The sequence below is a fragment of the Cydia pomonella genome, chromosome 17 (assembly GCF_033807575.1).
Source record: "Cydia pomonella isolate Wapato2018A chromosome 17, ilCydPomo1, whole genome shotgun sequence".
Taxonomy (NCBI): domain Eukaryota; kingdom Metazoa; phylum Arthropoda; class Insecta; order Lepidoptera; family Tortricidae; genus Cydia; species Cydia pomonella.
Genome location: NC_084719.1, coordinates 19,961,980 through 19,977,336, shown reverse-complemented (window position 1 = coordinate 19,977,336; position 15,357 = coordinate 19,961,980).

Genomic DNA, 15,357 nt, shown 5'->3' with positions numbered 1-15,357 from the left:
CGATCCCACCTCGGCCGTCGAGGATAGGGAGAACGGCTAACCGCAATACCGACACTCCTCTTCCTCGACGGTCCACCTCCAACGCGTCACAAGCGGGCTTATCAAGCTAGACCCGGGTATGTCTTTAAACTACGTCCAAAAGAGAGGTATGGGCAATGTGAATGTCATCTCGCCTTGTGTGGTAGGGCACAGCACAGCAGATGTCATTCCAGATCTAGAGCAGACCCCAACTGGGGAAGTACCTCCACCTTACAGAAAACCGCAGCCAAATAACACTTGACCCTACTCATAGTGTTGTGTTCCTGCCGGTGAGTAAGGTTGCCAGAGCTCAACGAGGGGGGTGGGGTTAGGGTCGGCAACGCGCATGTAACTCTTCTGGAGTTGCAGGTGTACATAGGCTACGGAGACTGCTTACCATCAGGCAGGCCGTATGCTTGTTTGCCACCAACGTAGTATAAAAAAAAAAAAAAACTTGGAGCGTCCTCCTCGGGCCAGCCAGCACCTCAAACAGGCCGGCCCTGGTTGCCTCTTCGCTTCACCGTGGGAGACCAAGCCACGGCTACTAAGCCCCTCCACCACGACAAGGTGGGCAACCCTCGGGGGCCATAAAACAAACCTAACCTAACCTAACCTATCTATAGGATAACCTAAGGAAATTTCTGAAAAGTTAACGGTTTCAGAGTTATGACTAATGATTATATGACTATCATTACATTATGACTTTCGATAATTATGCGAAAGAAAGGGATCCGTCATAAAACATTAACAAATTGCTAAATTAGAATCTCCTGGTATCTCCCGTAGCCGGGCAAATACAAAACTAATCCGACTAACATTTGAATAAATTATCTCACGACCTCAAGATGGAGTGACTTCCGTTTCCGAGTAGGTAAACAATGACTGTGTGTTCTGAGAGCTACATTCATATTTTATCCTTCTCGACTTGACATATGTGTCATCGTCGCCACGAGATGTTATCCAATTATCACAGCGGGAGCTGCTTATGCAGACAATAGGCGAATCCACAGGTATCATAATTCAAAGGTGTATTTTGCGAATACGTCACACGTGCGTGTACGAAGTGGCTCTATTGGTGCTTCGGGTTAACGAACATGAAAATAAAGTCAATTAGGATGAGAGTAATGTTTAAGGTCAAACGACCTTAATTATTGCTCTATAAGGCTATAGCCTTGAAATATCATTGACATTTATCCTTATTTAAATTACCAGTGGCATCGCCTGCGTCAACACTGCGGCAGTAAAGGTGACATTCGAATGTCAACTGCAGCTGCGTTCCAAAATGCCGAAATACGATAATACAATCGTGGCAGTAATACGGCGGCAAACGTCCTCATTTTATCACGGAATTGATAGACAGCGGCGTCATCAATGCCGCTTCAGTAATGTCAAAACAGTTTTTTTTTATTGGCTTCTGTCCATTGGGACAATTTCGCAAGTGTCCTGGTATTAAAAGCTTCAAATACGAATAACATTATACGGCTAGTACAAGACAGAGTCCGATGATTGTATTAGCTGTTGTAAAGCGATAGCTGGACTTTACAAGTAGCATGTGGACTACCGGCCGTTGACTCCAAAATGGTGGTTAAACGCGTTTCAAGATTAATTCCCCATTCACTGCACATGTTTACTGTACCGCCATTAGTTTACTGTTTGATAAGCTATCGATATTACACTTAAACAATATTATAGAAGAAGAAAAACAAAGGAATTAATCACGAGACGTGACTATCAAAATGGAACTCGAACCGGAAGTCCGAAACAGTAATGCAGCTGCAACATCCGAATGTCACGATAAAGTAACATTGCAACAGTAATCTTGTTGCAGTCGCTATCCGAATGCCACCTTAAAAGACAGTAAAATATATTATATAGTAAATATTTCTTAAGGAAAATGTAATATCATTATTGTTTCCCGTGTTTCGGGATATAGTAACTATTTCCAAAAATGGGTCGACCCTTTTATGTCAGACATTTAACCTTTATTTGTTGTAACAATTACAGGACACTTATTTGAATTGGTAAAGACATAATGTGCGATTTTGTACGATCTTCGTGACCTATATCATCGTTTACTCCGTATATTTTTTGTTTGTTTGTATATAAGACTTATATTTGACTCAAATCTTGAAAGCTAAAGATAAACAGTCAGATTGGATTCATATTAAGAATACACATTTGAGATTTCGTTATGCTAATTTGGATCTCAAAATGGCATTTGAGTTTCGACATTAATAAAATTTAGAAATAATAAAATATCTATAAAGGTCTATGTAATATCTATAATGATCAATTCATGTCCCTAATTTCAATATTAACAGAAAACTTGAAAATATGTAAGGTCGGAATTTACAAAGAGAACATATTCGCCAATTCGTACAGGACTTTTTTGCCAGAAGCAGATATTTACGAACACTATCCATATCCGCAGTTTTTGCCAATACTCACCTGTACTAGTAAACAAACTCACTTTATTTTAAATGACAAAGCACATACAGTAGACAAAGAGATTTTCTGTGATGAAGCCTTTGTTACCTACAGTGAATAATTTATCTTGCTGACTATCAAAGGCAAATGAGAGGCATGGATGTGACAACACTGCCACGGCGCAAAATCGAAATGACTTAAGTTCCTAAGTTCCCAATGACACATCACTCCCTTTAAAATAGTGTATAGAAATGGATTTGATTCGTAAAGGTCAGCCACCATGTTTCCTGGCAGCATTGTGAATTATTATAGCGATTTGTTTTGTGGTAAAGGATTAAAGGGGTTGTACCTAAGCGAGTTTAAAACCCTTCGATTAACGTATAAGGATAAAGCTATGTTTTAACACGCTTTATATAAATGTGAGGGGATTTGTTTCAGTATTCGGCAAGATGCATTAATTTTGCCGAATAAACATGAGCCGTGGCAAAATGCTGGGACAACGCGAGGAAGATGATTATGATCTTCTGTTCTTGACATCTTTTTAAGGGACACAAATAATTTATAGGACCAGGGGGCCGATTCGAACTTACAAATTTCAAAATAATATCTAAATTATATTATTATGTTGACATTCGCGTGTGCACTTGCCTGTACATGTATTGGCGCGAGCGCGACGCACGGGCGACTATCACCAAAATGACATTATTATGATACCATTTTGACATCAAAATATAACTTTAAATTGGTAAAATGTTTATTAAACATGTTTTTATCTCTCATATTGTAGGGTAACAGATTCAAATGCTGTCACTGTAAAGTTGGTAATCTAATTAAGTAATTACTGCTGTCTTGAGATAAACCTGACAACATCCACCTAAAGTATAAAAGCGATCATTAAAAATAACTTAAGCAGAATTATATTTTTCACCACACCAACTGTTAAAGGCCTTCTTAATTGCTCAAAAACTAATGAGAAAGTTGCATTTTATCCACACGTGGGGCACAGTAATCAGATGCAAATTATGAGTTTTTTTTTCTTATGTTAGCTAGTACAGTCGACTTTTAAATGATGAATTCGAATGATATATTTATATTACGTAACGTTTGTTTGTTTTTGGTACTTATTTTATAGTTAGTATTTTCCTCGCATTGGTGTGGTTATAAATTTTGGCATCTATCTTCTATCTATCACATACAGAAGCCAATTTTTAGGGTTCCGTAGTCAACTAGGAACCCTTATAGTTTCGCCATGTCCGTCTGTCTGTCTGTCTGTCCGAGGCTTTGCTCCGTGGTCGTTAGTGCTAGAAAGCTGAAATTCGGCATGGATATATAAATCAATAGAGCCGACAAAGTCGTACAATAAAATCTAAAAATTTAATTTTTTTGAGGGTACCTCTCCTACTCGTAAAGTGGGGGTGATTTTTTTTTTTTGCTTCAACCCTACAGTGTGGGGTATCGTTGGAAAGGTCTTTCAAAACTAATAGGGGTCTTCAACAAATCTTTTTTGATAAAGTGAATATATTCGGAGATAATCGCTCCGAAAGAAAAAAAAATGTGCCCCCCCCCCTCTAACTTTTGAACCATAGGTCCAAAAAATATGAAAAAAATCGTGGAAGTAGAGCTTAAGAAAGACATTAAAAGCAAACTATAGCGGACATGATCAGTTTAGCTGTTTTTGAGTTATCGCTAAAAGTCTCCCCTTCATAGTAAAAAGACTTACTTTAATTAGGTACTGATTATGCAAATTTGCCTATTTATTTAACTCGCGTGAAAGGTACCGTTTCATCCCTTGGTTAACAATTTACTATACTTTAAGTCCCAGCTTAGCTTATTGTGACGGAAGAGTAACTACGGAACCCTACACTGAGCGTGGCCCGACATGCTCTTGGCCGGTTTTTTTCATTTTATCATGTAAAAGATAGATTCTATCTTTGTAACCACCTTATCTTGTTACAATTTTACCCCTAATAAACACCCGTACTCAATTATATATTCATCTGTCTCAGAATAACTTACTCGTTCGAGTAGGAGACACTGACGCAACACTCGTTTAGATGAAACATCTTCGTCAAATGTTATTAAATAAAGCGTGTTGAAATTAGGCGTCATATTCAGAGCTCTTATTATTAAAATTGTACATACGAGATATGCTTTTCTACGGGTTGCCGACATTGCTGTGGGAGTTAATTACAAGTATATTCTAAGAAATCTGATGACCTTAACATAATAATATTACTTTCCGTTATAACTAAATTGCTTGTGCCGCTTTTCGCACAAAGTAGATGTTGGCAAAGTATCATTATCGGCCGGATATTGATCGTTAAGAAACTCGGCAGAGCATCTATAACTTTTGACACGTGTAAAGAATTACTACACGTGTTAAAGGAGAAAATAAGTAAAGTATAATTTTGAATAATGATTCTGGGGCATTCCATTAGAATGTCGCTTAATAAATGCGACGTCGTGTTATGCGTTTGTGGTAAAGGTGTCTTATGGCGGTTGGCGCTTACGGCGCATAGCAGCGTCTTCGTATAGGAGCGACATGAATAACAGCGTAAGCGCCAACCGCCATAAGGTACCTTTCCCATAGAACGTCACAAATGTTTTTGCCTTGTATTAGGCTATCTCAGTCAAATGTTTTATACATTACTGTTTTACTTGGGAATATGCTGCTAATCTGTTAGCCTAGTCTTGAAACCCACATCAGACCAAGTATTTTTCAGAAGTTTTAGAAGAATGGCATATCGTAAGCGACATTCTTGTTGAATGCCTCCTCTCGATATTTTGGTTTATAACCGCGAAAATCGAAATTCATCAATTGCGGGCATTTTTCTCTGTCACTATAATTATGACTTAATAAGAGTAAAATAGAAAGATCCCCGCAATTGCGAATTTACGTTTTCGCGGTAGGCCCCCAGCACTTGTCGCCGCGAGCTGTGAGCTCGCATGAAACTTATTTCGAGTATTGTTGTTGAGAGTATCAAACGCCTCGCGCAAGTCGATAAAATCAATAACAATATAAATATCTACAGTGCGACCCTCATGACAGACCCTAACTTACACTTACGATCCTGCTACCTACTTCAGTTCAGTTAAATGAAATTAAAGCCTGACAAAATTATATTTGCCCGTGAGATACTACAAGCATATGGCAAGAATTTGCATTCGTCATGTATACCTAGTCAAAAAAAAAACATGTCAGGGTATAGAGCTCAAAAGTGGTCTTCCGGTTCGAACGCCATCTTGACAGTCACGTCTCATGATTCATTCCTTTATTTTTCGCTCATTAATATTGTTTAAAGTGTAATATTGATAGCTTATTATACAGTTAACTGATGAGGTAGTGTGCAGTGAATGAAGAATTAATCTTGAATTGCGTTTAACCACCATTATGGAGTCAACGGCCGTCCACGTGCTACTTGTTAAGTCCAGCTATCACTTTATTATACAAGAGCTGATAAAATCACCCTACAGTACAAGACAGATTGTACTAACCGTATAATTTTAGACGTATTTAAAGCTCCTAAGACCTTAATACTGGCGAAATTGTGCCACTGGACTGAAGCCATAATTTTAAAAAGAAGAAGAAAAGCTCAAAAGTATGTCAACCGTTTTCACAAAGGACGGTAAAGTTCCTGTTAAGAATGGTAATTCGTCAAGTTGTTTCTATTAGCTATGTATTGAATAAACGGACCTTTATAGCCACTTCAACTTCACAATATAGACCCACAAATCACGGGGACAAATCGCGTTCGGCATTCGGCAACGCGGGTTCGTATTGCGTACGACATTAATGGGATATGAGTCATTCCTCACGTCTCGACTTTATTGGACTATACATCAGCGTGTAGTGTCATGACATCACCATATGAATTTTTAGGGTATGATTTCCATTTTATGGCATTGAATAGGCAAATGAGTTGACAGGTCAGGGTCCTGGCTGCCAGTTCTATCAAAACACTAAGGTACTATATGACCCTTCACATGCCATTAAGATATGAAATACCTAGAATTCTTGATACGACTTGATGATTTACAATCCTTTGAATACATTTTCAATATCATATTATTATAAATTATTGGTAACATTCGTTCAAGCTAATTTGGTTGTAAATACTAACGGTATGAAATGTCCAATGTAAAGTAAACACTAACCCCCTTATTCATAAACGTTTACTAAAGTTACGATGCCGCTGATCATTGTTTGTCCCTTTCCGACGTAATGGTATGATGGAAAGGGACAAACGATGATCGGCGGCATCGTAACTTTAGTACACGTTTATGAATAAGGAGGTAAATGGCTTAACAATTAGTGTCCGTGACTGTACGTAGGCTCAAATAAATATACTTAAAGCCACTCCACACTAGGGTCTCCCGAGCGTCGTCTCGTCAACTCTATGGCTGCTGCTCGACGCAACGTTGGCGTAATAGGGAGTACAAGTATTACTGCAATGTTCTGCCGCCAGAGTGCAGCACTAGCACCTTTCATAGACCAGAAAGCAACTTATACATACTGTGCCTTGTACTGTTTTTTGACATGTTTTCACAGATAATAAAATATGAAATGATGCATCAAGGCTGTTTGTTTACAAAAGGCCTATCAAGAAACGTGAAAATCGAAATTTAGTTATCCGCCTCTTCATCGCTCAAATTTGCGAGAGTGATAGAGAAGTTAGATAACGAAATTTAGATCTTCTTGTTTCGCGGTAGACCCTCAGATAGTGATGGGTTGAGGTAGTGCCGCCCCCTACGCAGAGTTTCGCGTAACATTCCCTATTGCGCAGCGACGTTATTTTCCATAGCGCTGACTAGACACCGACGCTCAAAAGACGCTAGTGTGGGGTAGCCCTTAATAACTCACACTAGAAATATCAGGGTCCGGGCCGAAGCATCCGACACTTACTTTTCTATGGTGGGCGATCGGTGATCACGTTATGCTTTCAATAGAAAAATAAATCTCCGCCTTGGCCCTGACCTGGACCGTTCTAACCTGAGTTATCGTTAATGTATCAAAGCATGTGCAAAATATAAATCTATCCTTAGGTTTATCGCTCAAAAATTAAACAAAGACGAACTGAACTTTCCGATTAATACCTTTTCTGTTTAGTTTTTACAATAATAGTACATTTGTGATACAAGTGAGAAAAATAGGAAATTCGCAACGAGTGGAGATAAATTAAAAAGGGAGTGTTTTAAATCGATACGAGTTGCGTATTGCCTATTCGCACATGTACCGTACAACATTTTACAGTACATATGGCTCTTTAAATTCACGACGTAACTATGTTAACGTAAAGTGCATTACCTCACTAGTGCGGTAAAGTAGCACCATTTTTACTGTGATAATTATTTTACCAGCTGTAAAATCTTCGCTGGTCTCAGGTGTTGTCGAGGTGATAAATAATAGTGGACTGTAGTATAGACGCTGGTTTACTTCAAAAAATACAAGAATACAAAAAGTGGCAAAGTGAATAGTCGTTGGGGGATTGGACAACAACCGTAAGTTTTTAAAAGCTCTGTGAACTGTCAAAGTTTTGAATATAAAATTGCCATGCTAGAATTTGAACAGAGATTTGAAACATTATTGAATTTATACATTTGAATGAATATTTTTATTACAAAATATGCAAACTGATATTTGATAACATGAAATTAAAATTATATAAAAATTTACAAAGATGATTTTTATTACACTCCGTAATTAGTTGCGTTACAACGAACAAGGATCAAAAATGGGTGCATTTTTGAACGTTTCGTAACACCAGCCGTTCAATGATATCCAAGCATATATATTCGTACTTATAATAAGCGGGCTATAAATAGCCAACAAAACCAATCACTAATTCTTTCTGCGTAATATTCAACCAGAATTTTATTTACACCTAGCCAACAAGATCAGAGAGGCAGAAAATAAACAGCGTCGCGTGAAACAAACCATTTATATTGCTAAAAGAAATCTCCCGTTGGTACTTACTCGTAAGTTAAAATGTTGCGAAACTGAAAAACGCAGCACTATTTGTCATGACGACTTTGCGTCACAGACAATAACTTCACGTTGAAAAATCCCGCACCACCCCTTTGTCACATTTTGCAAAGAAAAGTATTCGCTTTTATTCATTTTGTCGGCTGCTCTTTACTTGGATTATGGGAAACCAGACACTTTTGTGAATGTGAGGATAATCAGATGACTTGGGGGCTAATTCTATTATAACTTTTCTTGGACGATGAGGTAAACTTCTTAACCAGCGTTGGAGCTAGCGATACTTCTTCCTCGCGTTGTCCCGGCGTTTTGCCACGGCTCATGGGAGCCTGGGGTCCGTTTGACAACTAATCCCAAGATTTGGCGTAGGCACTAGTTTTTACGAAAGCGACTGCCATCTGACCTTCCAACCTAGAGGGTAAACTAGGCCTTGTTGGGATTAATCGAAGGGAGTGTTTTTAAGTCGACACGAGTTGCGAATTACTTATTCGCACTGTATCGTACAATGTTTTACAGTACACATGGCCCTTTAAATATTTTACATAGTTACGTAATGTGCTAATTATCGCACTAGTGCGGTAAAGTAGCACCATATGCACTGTAAAGTTAGTTATAACTTACATTATTAACATACTAAAATGTCCACATCATTCAACACTATGGTCTCACAGCCCTATGTCTTGCTTTTTCCATGATGGACTGGATCCCTTGATGATGGAATAGAAACGCCATCTCTATTAAAGTTTGGATAATTCTTAAAAACCTTAAAGTTGTATTTCAAGACATTTGAAATGATGTGTCACACCTTGATTTTTACAAAGATATTTTTGTAGTTTTTCGTTCATGTACGGTGTGACCCCAAATTTTTTTAACTTCTAAACTAAGTAACGGCTTAGAAAATACACCTAAATGTTCCAAATTTAATTTGAAATATTATTTTAAATCAAATTTTATTAAAGTATAGCTTAAAGTTTTGAGTAAAAAGGGTTTTATATACGAACAGATGGACTTAACGAAACTATCAGGGTTCCGTGTTTGCTATTTGGCTTATGGAACTTTAGAAAGCCCCGGTCAATTGTACTTATAACATGTTAAAGCCCTAAAAGGAAAGAATATACTAATATTTCATTCGCAAAAAGAAATCCGGACTTGGTAAATACTTTTTCAAATATCAAATTCGTCTCGACACGAGGCATTTGGGATTAATCCTCGAAAATAGGAGTATCTAATTGATTAAACAAAACAAGAACTGAAATTGTGAAAGTTCTTTTATTGATTTATCTGCCTTCAATAAAATACAATAACATTCTTAAAAGTATTTATTTATTCGCACCAATCTATACATTTACTTTCGTTTTTCATTCAATACATTCAGTAGATAAAAGAAAAAAGTAATCTCGTGAATTGGGCTCGAACACGCGAGAAAGATATTGGAAGCCATCCGAGAAATAAGAACAAGTCTTTTATACCGTCACAGATTATCTCAGAGAGTAAGTATATTTAGATACATTTGGGAACTTTGCTAAGCCCAGAAAGTTTAGGAAGATACGTGGCCCGGCTGCGGCTTAAAAGTTAAATATGTACTTTTAAATCTCGTTTTTCTTTGGTTTTACTTGTTTTGTAATTTGTCAGTTTAAAGCACCAGGCCAGCAATATGGGATTATGTTGGCTCAGTTAATTTAGATCGTAATTTTTTTAATGCGACAGAGACTATGAATTCTACTTATTGCTTAACTGTAAAAGGACATATCCAGATTAAAATAATTCTATTGATGACACTCACGTATTTTAGTCACTCGCGCGACATGTTTCGGAGAACTTAGGTCTCCTTTCTCATGCACTAAGAGTGCGAGTAGCGTTCACGACGGCCGTGAATCGCGTACTGCTCGGCGCCGCGTCGTGCGTCGCACGCTGCGCGCGCGCTGAGAGAACCGGTTGGGAGAGGTCTTGCGCTGTCGTAGTAGGCGGGTATAGTGGTATGGTGTTTGGGTTTGGGTCACCTAACAATTGTAGCGACAAACAGCACGAACTCACTATGTCCACTACACTATCACCACAATCATTGGCTTTCTGCTTAAGGATCAAAGGCTTCCATGCTGGCGGCACAGCCCAACCGTGTCTCGATTGAAATTAGGTAGCCGCCCAATCTCGATCGCTTGACGAATTCGCTCCGAAACATGTCGCGCGAGTGACTAAAAATACGTGAGTATAATCCGTATAATTATTTTAATGTTAGTATGTCTCACGACAGTTTGAATTCGATCATATCCAGATTGTTTTTTTATCATTACATAGCCCAAAATCGTAATGATGTAATATTTATTTTCAGAGCTTGAAATTAAGGTACTTAAGTTTTAGTTCGTTTTTTAGCATAAACAAGAAGGAAAGCCATCTCTTGGCGTTTCTTTTTATTAAATAATAAGCAAATATGTAACAAATATAAATCATATCCGAATATCATTTACATTTATTTTGCTTTCATAAGTAATAGTCACTAATTGTTCAAAAATATACATTTTTAACGCTAAAAAACGAAGAATCATAAAAAGAAAAAGTAAACTCATTTTACAGTTATTTTCAGAATTAGAAGGAGTCAGTCCACATTTATAAATAATATTTTTTAGTTCCAAACGATAAATTAAATGCAGCAAAAGTATGAAAATAAAGTGTAACTTTAATGAATAAGTATAATTTTTACATCGCCTAGTCGTAAAAGGTCTTTTTCTTTCCTGCTAGGAGGGAACAAAGCACTTTTCTGTGGCAATTTTTTTTTTATATTTTAAAACATATTCATTTCCTCATAGTTGATGGGTATAGTGTATCAAATGGTAGCAAAATTATTTCCAGCTTGGGCGTTAACACTTGAATCCTTCATTACACTCGGGATTCAATTTTATAATCGCCGTAAATATCTCACTTTGCTCCCATGACACAATCTACTATCGTAGACCATCAGGCGATAATCTCTTAAATAGGTACACGTCCGCAAATGTCAGTCCACTCTCCCTAAAGTCCCTAATTCCAGATACCATAGTAATATCACTACTTTTATACCTTATTTACTACCTTTTCCCATTCCTGTTTTAAATAACTGGACATTAAACTCATTTGTTTTAATGCACACTAAAAGGAAACGCCCGTGGGAAGGGACATGCCTCCTGTAGAGAGAAATATGATTCGCATTACCCAAAGCCCTTGTTGTGTTGTTTTTATCGTAGCTCAATGAACCAGTATTTACACGGCCCTCAAAAACGACGGGAAATTTATAAGGGTAATTATATCGGTACTTATACACCACGATAAAATGCCCGGGGAAACGATTAGGTATGCTATGAAGTATGGAGCTTATGAGATTGTACACTGGAGTTACTTTTTTCGCACACGGAAAATAAAATTAGACAAAATGTTCATGAAAATCGACACAGAGAACCAGTATTTAGGCCATGAGTTCACATAAAACTTTTGTGCGCGCCGCCCGCTTCAATGCTCGTTGCGCACACGCTGACAGGACGCATGACGCAGTGCAGCCAACGCGAGCACTCAAGCCTGAGGAAGCACCTCCGATGGGTTCGAAACATGTCACCAATAGCGACGATAATAGTCAAGTAAGTGTAGCCGTGATATGTAAATATTTTAGACCATGAGTTGTTGTTGTTTTGACAAGAAACCATAGAAGCGAAAAGTGAATCTCGCGACTAAAACGCATAAGCGCTACAATGAATTTTACGGTGCTAACGGTGTTTTGGTCGCGTGGTACAGGTTGCGATTCGGACAATTCTATTATTTGGTACGAATTCTCTATTGTAATAATAGTTAACTAAATCATCAAAATATAAACAATTTGAAACCATAAAATCTGTATTACCGAATTAGTCACCAAATAATAAATGGATTCATTCAAATCGTTAAGTTACTGCCGATTTTGGTTTCGAAAAGGAAAAGGCATTACATTTAGCTAATAAAAAATTAAAACTTACTGCACGCTCCTGGGTGTTTTTCGAGTGATCAGGTATTGAGAAGGATCGACGATGCTTCTTCAATACTCTCGGCAACAAAGCAATCTTTTCACAACTCCGGAGCGAAAATACAGCACTTAAAATATAAAAAATTCAATATTAGTGCAGTGTAGTACTGATATACTAATATACCGTAAGAATTTTATTTTAAGCAAAGGCGACGTATGACTGATAACACTTTAAGTTTATTCTTCGATTCGATAATGTCTACAAAGCTACCTACCTAGTACCTGGCTCTGTGGCCTCAATGTAAACTACCTCATTTGTCTCCGTCATATTCAAAAAAGGTTTATGGCAAAATTTTCATTTCTGGTCGCATTTATCGCTGACTGTACTTTTACCACAGGCAACTAATAATCATCGAGATAATTAAAAAAATCCCAAACACTATTAGGTTGCGCTAATTAATCACAGAGTTCCTATGGCCACCTCCTGCCTTCAACCATACCATTACCATAATATTGCATTGTCAACCAACTTACATATGTATGCAAATTTTCAGCTCAATCGGATATCGGAAAGTGGATCAAATTCAGCTTCCAAAATTTGGCCCACACTAACTAACAAAACTAATATACACCCTCCTTATTCATAAATGTCTACTAAAGTTGACAAGCCGCTAATAATCGTTTGTCCCTTTCCATCATACCAGTACGTCGGAAAAGTTAATTAAAAGCTTGTAAAAAAAACTGCTTCGACTTATAAATTCCATATAACTACGGAACCTTCTCACAAAATTTCACGAGTTCTGCTTGAGAAATGCAATTTTAGATGCAGGCGGTCATACTAAAGATTTTTTACTCTTCGAATGGTTGAATTAAGATTTCGTATACCAAACTGTAATTGGGTACTTTTCATGTATCCCAACTCCACTATAATATTAATTTCGAAACGGTTTAGTCAACTATAATAAAATTGACCAATCACAGCTTGCCGCGGTCAAGAGGAGGAAACAAAACGCAATGTTGAGAAAAAAACTGTCTAAAAATTCCATTTAGCCAGGAGCAAGCAGGGCCTCATGAGTTACGAGAAGGTGTCGTTGACCACCCCACCGGGTCCCGGCGGCCGGGGCGCGTACGAGTATGAAGGTATCGCGGCTGCTCGCGTATCATAAACTGCTTTATACTTTTGATTTGTTTACCTATGGGATTCTATTAGTTTAAAGTATTATTTTTGTTGACACGTAGAAAATGTATACAATAGTGATATAATCAAGCTTTTCAATCTCGTTCCTTAGGTACTCAGCAAGATAAACACGGTAATCGACTGAAAAGCTCTCTATTATATGACGATTGTATAAAATACTATTGCGCAAGCTGAAACGAAGACGCTTCGCACTCACTCGGTCAATAACTTATGGGAAAAAGAAACCTAGTTGATAACGTATACATTATCCCGCCAAACCCTCAATATGAAGAATACGAACGTTTAATAGTCAATTTTTGTTCAATATTTTCATTCGATTTACCTATTTGTATTCATAAGGAATTTCTTTGAATAGATAAACGGATAAGAAGGGTTTTTCCGTATTAAATTTGCAAGGGTCTGACGAATTGAAAACAAACCTAGATGTTGTAATGAAACTTTTATTACATACTAACTCATAATAATATTCCGAGAATCATTTCAACATGCGCCAAACTTTGAATTTTTTAATTTTTAGCTGTATACTTATCATAAAATCGTAATCTTGAATTCGACATACACATCGGTTGTTTGCTGCGAGAATGAATATTGCGTCGCCTTGGAGGGTACGGGACAGATCTGTCAGTGTCAGTTAACAGCTGTCAAATATGATGAAGATTTCATCCCGTGAAAGTTCACATTTTCCTATGGCGTGCATTGTCGTCGCTTATATTATATTTGACCCATCACGCACTTTGCAAAAGCCAACGCAGTATCGTTTTTCTTGTGACACGATTATGGATCAAGTCCCATCAGAAAACTGCCCGATCATTAATGATCAATCATCCAAATATAATAGGTAGAATAGATTTTCGATAAACCTTGATCCAAATATACACATGGAACATTTAATTAAATACACCAACAACTGGTTTTATTTTCTAAGACACATAACATTTTACAGTGAATCGGCGTCGATGCACTTTTTCAACGCGACCATTTTTCATTTGGAAAGCCGTTCTGGTTTTGTAGGGAGCGCTAAATATAGGCGGTGCACTTTAAACAAACCTACCTTAGCTAGTAATTATCTTGTAGAAACAACAAAATAACTGCTTTTTCCTGTGCCTAGTGTTATTATTCGTGGTTGTCGCTGAGAGCCGCGAAGAATTTATATTCCGCAGTGCGACTCATAAATTTGAGTGAGCGTCCTCGGAGCTGTTAGTTTGTTCTACGTTCGTAACAATTTATGATGTACTCTTTAATATTTCAAAATTAATTACTAATAAGTACAGTAAGTATGATTACTTACTAATAAGTACAGTATCTAAGTATGATTACTTACTGTACTTATTAATTTCGAAATCGTCGAAACGTCGGAAGTACGCAGAAATCTAAAACAAATTTCATACGCACAGTTGGAATATATCGATGCCATGACAAAAAACTAATAGCCACTGTTAAATATAGTTAAACCGTTTAGACAAAAATTTGATGGTATAAATACTACGATTTTTTTGGTAGTCGTATTCGTAACAGGCGAAAAGGATAAATAATTATGGAGTCGTATATAGTGTTGTGCCAGTAGTAAATTACCGTTACCATTAACTTCCCATTTGGGAAATTTACTGGTAAATTTCCATTTTTTCCAGTTATGTAGTAACATTAACATTTTAAGTATAAAACCCGTAAATACAATATCTGTTATGGCATGTTTTTACTTTTTTGTGGGAGTACGTTTATTAGATACGAACAGAAATCGTTATCTTATCTTTACCTCGCTTTTTATTAAGT